General features: G+C 48.7%; 1 long non-coding RNA gene across 2 annotated transcripts; it reads right to left on the bottom strand.

The window, feature by feature from the left end:
• Positions 1–1,024: 1,024 nt before the first annotated feature.
• LOC308585965 lies at positions 1,025–6,375 on the bottom strand. Of its 2 annotated transcripts, none has more exons than XR_014007701.1 (3): positions 6,299–6,375; positions 4,367–4,458; positions 1,025–1,212 (listed from the first exon to the last, which is right to left on the bottom strand). It is a non-coding gene; the product is annotated as an uncharacterized lncRNA (long non-coding RNA). The 2 variants fall into 2 exon arrangements; XR_014007702.1 differs by lacking the exon at positions 6,299–6,375 and adding an exon at positions 5,323–5,527 and having other exon boundaries at positions 4,367–4,524.
• Positions 6,376–6,597: the final 222 nt, after the last annotated feature.

The following is a 6,597-nucleotide window of genomic DNA, read 5'->3' as shown; positions in this document are numbered from 1 at the left end:
GAGACTTGATGACCAACATAAAGGGCTATCAACAAAACAGGCAGAGAGGGATTGAGAGAAATTTGAAGGCCTCGGACGTGAGGAATCCAGGCTAAGAGCTGATATTATGGACATATTTTGGGGATTGAAACCGGGGAGTGGGGAGGGAGAGTTTTTGAATCCAAAGGGTGTACAATTTTATGTTATTCTCTTATTTCTAAGTATGTTTAGTAATTACTATAAAAGTGGGAAATCTGTGGAAGGGAACTTGGGTCGACTTTAGGAAAAGACATAAAAGATTAGTATTACGAATTAATTGAGGTTTAAGCTAAATCTGGTTAATAAGAACTTGCTGAGTTAACTATTGGAATTGGGATGTATGAGGGGGAGGTGCGGGGAAGTCAGGGAAAGTGGTTAAGAAAGTAAGATTCTGAAATTATGCATGTTTGTGTCTGTGTCTTTGTGTCTGTGTTGTGTTTTGTATAAAATTTGAAAACCGAATAATTTTTTTTAAAAAAAATCTTTTTTCAAAGAGGGCCAGATTTGATGAAGTGAAGGGCCGTGAGGGCCGCCAAAGCAGCCCCTTTTTTAGGATTTTCCCCCAGGAAATAAACTGCCCCAGGGGCCAGATTAAACTGACCGGTGGGCTGGATTAGGCCCCCCAAATGGACCTTGGACATGCCTGATAAGCGCACAAACAAGATGTAGCGTGTGCACCATTTCATGTTTTACTGGAAAACTTAAGGTCACTGCTAGCTGGTAGGCTTGGCCTTGGGGGGAAATCCCCCCCCCTTGAATCTGACTTAGGACTTCAGCACTGCCACTACAGAGTAACAGTGTCATCATAATTTCACCATGGCAACCAGCTGCTTCATTTCCACTTACTTGAAAGGCAGGTCATTGAGTATTTATTTTATTTATTTATTTTTGTATGAAATATTTATTAAGTTTTCCATAACTGAACGTGTGGCCACTTTCTTTCCCTAGGAATTACATCCCTAGCATTGCATGCTCCCCCAGCCCCTCCCCAAAGCTTGCTGCACCCCAAGGCGTTTTGCACTCACCTGAACCCTTGCAGGGAAAGGAGCAGGGGACAATGGGAAGGGGCATGGTGACCAGGCTGTTTAAACCACACCCCTTTTCCAACAGAAGCGGCAAGGGGGGGGTCAGTATCCAGCACCCCCTTCTCTGCTTCTCTTGAATTCTTTGACTTTATGGGGACAAGCACAATTACTGGAAAGAGATTGTTGGTAAGACATGGCTCAAAGTAAGGCAATGGGCTGGCACTGAAGCCAGTTAGGCTGCTTTACACTGACATAATGCACACTTTAGAGTGAGTTCCAACAACAGTTTCCCTATTCTCATGAAGAAAAGATGCCCAAAGAGTTCAAATGATGCTTCTCCATAACAGGGTTGCGCATTGTTGGTTACATTTTGACAGCAATAATAGGAAGATTTACAAAACATAAGAAAAGATCCCTGCCTGGTCAGACTAGAGACCGATCTGGTTCAGTGTTCTGTTTCAACAACGGCCACCTAGATGCCTATGGGAAGCCCACAAGTTGGGCATGCGCACAATAGTGCTCATTTCAATGCAGCCACTACATATGACTCCTCCACAGTATGTTAAAATTGTTACTAAAATCACCCCCTTACTGTACCTAAAGCAAATTTGTGGAGGTGCACTTGTAAGTTCTGTGGGAGCGATTCCATTATTAAAGGAATATATGTTCCTGAGTATGTTTGCCTGACTGAAAGGTGTCCTGGAAGTCTGATTTAGGCCTCTTACTTGTCTGGATGGAGGACAGAGAAGCATGTGCAGAAATTAGCCTCCAATACACATTAAGATCTATGTTAGTAGTTCCACCCCCTTTTGCCTCGGCCCCACCCACTACTGTACAGGCATTTATTTTGTGTTTTTATCTCTTATTTATATGCTAAGAACCACCCTGAGAACTACAGATGAATACAGGTACACAAATTTGTTTGTTTGTTTGTTTGGTGGCTGTTTGAAGATTGCCTGAAAGGGAATGTGGCCCTGGTTAAAAACCAAAATAATATCAGGAGCTGCAGTTAAAAGAGAGGCAAATGTGGTCATTCGCTTGAGTGAAATAATCAAGAAACTTCAAACAATACCCCCTCCCTCTGAAATATTTCCATCTGTGCACTCTCTCTCTCTCTCTCTCTCTCTCTCTCATATGCACACACAAAGAGAGAGCGAGAGAGATGGAAGGAAGGAAGGAAGGAAGGAAGGAAGGAAGGAAGGAAGGAAGGAAGGAAAGAAGGATGGACCTACTCAGAAAGGTACCATCAAGCATATGAAAGCTCTGAGTAACATTCAGTTAATGGAGAAATAACTTCTCCCAGGAAGCAAAGACTTCTTCGCTGCTCTTATCCAAAACTAGCCAAGCCTCCCAGCAGCTTTTCTTGCTGCATTTGCAGTTTGCACATCTGATTCACACTCCCAGAAGGCAAGATACACTATTGATTAAAGATTAAAACATGATCTGGGGTTCTACTGGGCAAAAGATGCAGGGGGAAAGTAAAATGGGACTGTGCTGAAATGGTTTCAAAATTTCTGATTTTGGAGTGCATTCTTTGACTTTCTGAAACTTGCAGCATTTCTTGGAGTGCTACATTAAAAGTATTCTCTTGGAAGTCTTCCTTTGTAACCTAAGAAAGCTGCCTGGATCAGGCCAGTGGCCCAAGTTCAGCATCCCATTCTCACAGATGCCTGTGCAAAAACTGCAAGCAGAATCTGACCCCAACAGCCCTCCTGATTCTCAGGAACTGATATGCAGAAATATGCCACCTCTGAACCTGTAGGTACTACATAGCCATCACTTGACACATCGCTGAGATCACATGGCATCCACCTGGCTCCCCCCCCCCCAAGAATCTGGGAGCCATAGTTTGGGTCATTGGGTTTGGTGCTTTTGTAACTGGCTTTATAATGGGTTTTAGTCAAATACAATAAATGATTGATTGATTGTCTGATTGATGAAAAAGTGTTTTTTTCCTGAGATGGTAACTTTCTCTCTGCATGTCATTCCTTGAACAGCTTCCTGTGCAAAGATAAGGCTTGCTTTCATTGCTCTGTTCATTTGTGCATTTGACTAGTGTTGTGGGGAGGGAAATGCAACCACTGGGCCTAAAAATGTCCCCCTCCTGCCCACTTGGGTTTCCAGTGTGGCGTTCACAGATATTGGCACAACTTGTGTGTGTGTGTGTTTGTGAGGTGTGCTCACCATTGTGAGGGCTGAGGGAGTGATGGTGATGCCTCCCCAGCTGCTGCCATTGTCCGTGGGTTGATTGTGATGTAACAAAAGCATTTGGCTGCTGAGGGGGTATAAATGTGGGCCAAGGCGCAAGCCTCAGCAGTTGCCCTCCCCAGAGAGAAATGGGCAGCTCGGTGGCACTCAGCCCAGATGGTCTCCTGTCCCGTGGTGGCAAGCTGGCAAGCGGAAGGAGGCAATTGCCCGATGCTGGGATGCTGTGGCCCTGGTGGTCTCCTGTCCCGTGGCGGCAAGCTGGCAAGCGGAAGGAGGCAATTGCCCGGTGTTGGGATGCTGTGGCCCTGGTGGTCTCCTGTCCCGTGGTGGCAAGCTGGCAAGCGGAAGGAGACAATTGCCCGATGCTGGGATGCTGTGGCCCTGGTGGTCTCCTGTCCCTTGGCGGCAAGCTGGCAAGCGGAAGGAGGCAATGGCCCGGTGTTGGGATGCTGTGGCCCTGGTGGTCTCCTGCCCCGCGGTGGCAAGCTGGCAAGCGGAAGGAGACAATTGCCCGATGCTGGGATGCTGTGGCCCTGGTGGTCTCCTGTCCCGTGGTGGCAAGCTGGCAAGCGGAAGGAGGCAATGGCCCGGTGTTGGGATGCTGTGGCCCTGGTGGTCTCCTGCCCCGTGGTGGCAAGCTGGCAAGCGGAAGGAGGCAATGGCCCGATGCTGGGATGCTGTGGCGCTGGTGGTCTCCTGTCCCGTGGCGGCAAGCTGGCAAGCGGAAGGAGGCAATTGCCCGGTGCTGGGATGCTGTGGCCCTGGTGGTCTCCTGCCCCGTGGTGGCAAGCTGGCAAGCGGAAGGAGGCAATGGCCCGGTGTTGGGATGCTGTGGAGCAAGGAGAAGGCAAGTACAAAGATTACTTGCTGGTGGGATCGCTACTTGAAGGTGACTGACACTCAGCTCTGAAGCTGGTTGATGTCTGGCAATGGACCTGATGAGGTTGCAGCTGGTGGATGGTTGTCAGAAGAATTTGCATTCAGGCTAGTGGATGTTGCGAGGCTACGCTGGCTGAGATGGGTGCAAACTGGTTTGGAAGCCTTGTTTCTTAAAAGGCAGCCAAACAGAGGAGGAATCTGGGGGGACACTGTCGGGTGTTGGCCATCCCACTCACCTGTTTGCCTTTGCCTTACAGGGATGTCTGGAGCCGGTGAGGTTTTCCCCAAGTCCAGTCTTAAAAGTCATCAAGAGAACCACAGGACATCCCTATTTACATCGGAGAAGTGAAAGTGAAATACTGGCAGTGAGGAATGGACAAGGCTGTGGCCATACCTGAGAGAAGGAGCTTTGAAAGGCGACTGCAGGCGGACATCTGCTGCATTACAAGTCATGGGGCAGTGGGGAGAGAGAAGAAAATGAGGGAGGCAACATTAGGCTACATTAGGTGCACCACTGAACTGCTATGAAGTCACTTTAAACAGGCATGGCTTCCCCTCAGGGATTCTGGGAATGTAGGTGGTTAAGGGGACGGAGACTTGTTACGGTGATTAAGTATTAGGATTGGGATTAGGGGTAGGGTAGGGTAGGGGTGGGGGTAGGGGTAGGGTTCCCTTAATGCCAGGGAACTCTGGGAATTGTAGCTCTAGTTAAGGGTTAGAGTTAGGGTTAGCGTAAGGGGCAGGGGTAGGGTTGGGGTTCCCTTGGCAGGGAACTCTGGGAATCGTAGCTCTAGTTAGGGGGCAGGGTTAGGGTTCCCTTTTTGCCAGGGAACTCTGGCAATTGTAGCTCTAGTTAAGACTTAAGGGTTAGCGTTAGGGCTAGAGTTAGGGTTAGCGTCAGGGGTAGGGGTGGGGGTAAGGGTAGGGGTAGAGGTAGAGGTAGGGTTCCCTTCTAGGCAGGGGCCCCCTAACAACGCTTGGCAACCTTTTCCAACTATAGCTCCCAGAGTCTTTGGGGGTTGTTTAAGCCATGAGTGTTTAAAGCGGCTTCATAGCGCATTAAATGGTGCGGATGTGGCCATGGCCTCCCTCACCCCACTGCCTCTTATTAATGAAGAATCGAAAGGATTTCCCAATTCAAATCTCTTGCAAACAGGAAACAGAAATGGAATGGACAAGGCTGTGGCCATACTTGAGAGAAGGAGCTTTGAAGGGAGACTGCAGGCGGACATCTGCTGCATTGCAAGTGATGGGGCAGTGGGGAGAGAGAAAAAAATGAGGGAGGGAACATTAGGCCACATTTGGTGCACCACTGAACTGCTATGAAGTCACTTTAAACAGGCATGGCTTCCCCTCAGGGATTCAGGGAACTGTAGGTGGTTAAGGGGACGGAGACTTGTTACGGTGGTTAAGGATTAGGATTAGGGGTAGGGTAGGGGTGGGGGTGTGGGTAGGGGTAGGGGTAGGGTTAGGGTTCCCTTCTTGCCAGGGAACTCTGGGAATTGTAGCTCTAGTTAGGGGGCAGGGTTAGGGTTCCCTTCTTGCCAGGGAACTCTGGGAATTGTAGCTCTAGTTAGGGGGCAGGGTTAGGGTTAGGGTTAGGGTTCCCTTTTTGCCAGGAACTCTGGGAATTATAGCTGTAGTTAGGGGGCAGGTGTGAGGGTTCCCTTCTTGCCAGGGAACTCTGGCAATTGTAGTTCTAGTTAAGGCTTAAGGGTTAGCGTTAGGGTTAGGGTTAGCATCAGGGGTGGGGGTGGGGGTAGGGATAGACGTAGGGTTCCCTCCTTGGCAGGGAACGGCGCTCCCTAACAACTCTTGGCACCCTTTTCCAACTATAGCTCCCAGAGTCTTTGGGGGTTGTTTAAGCCATGAGTGTTTAAAGCGGCTTCATAGCGCCTTAAATGGTGTGGATGTGGCCATGGCCTCCCTCACCCCACTGCCTCTTATTCATGAAGAATCGAAAGGATCTCCCAATTCAAATCTCTCGGAAACAGGAAACAGAAAGAAGACTTTGTATCTTAAGCCATTTTGGAAGGTCTTAACTTGAAATGCCAATAAAGGTATTTTTATTGTATTGTGTTGTATAGTGTTGTGATTACCATGGGAAGTAGGGTGGCAAAATACGTTTGTCTTTCTGCATGCGTTTATGGTAGGCATTTTGCACTCACCTGAACCCTTGCAGGGAAAGGGACAGGGCACAATGGGAAAGGGTGGGGCAACCGGGCTGCTTAAACCACACCCCTTTTCCAACGGAAGCACCATGGGGGGTGGGCCGTCCGAGAGAGAACAACAGAACACAGAAGAAAGAAGACAGAAGTGGCGCACAGTTCCTTCTGTTCCCTCGCTTCCAAAGAATGGAACGTCAACACCCAGAGTATGTGATAAGGTAGTCCCACACACTCTGCAGCACGGGAGAGAATGAAACTCTGGACATCCAGCACCCGCTTCTCTGCTTCTCTCGAACTCT

This window comes from Podarcis bocagei (assembly GCF_964188305.1).
Source record: "Podarcis bocagei genome assembly, chromosome: 4".
Lineage (NCBI taxonomy): Eukaryota > Metazoa > Chordata > Lepidosauria > Squamata > Lacertidae > Podarcis > Podarcis bocagei.
Note: the sequence above shows the minus strand (reverse complement) of the source record. Positions and strands in the feature narration are given on the sequence as shown.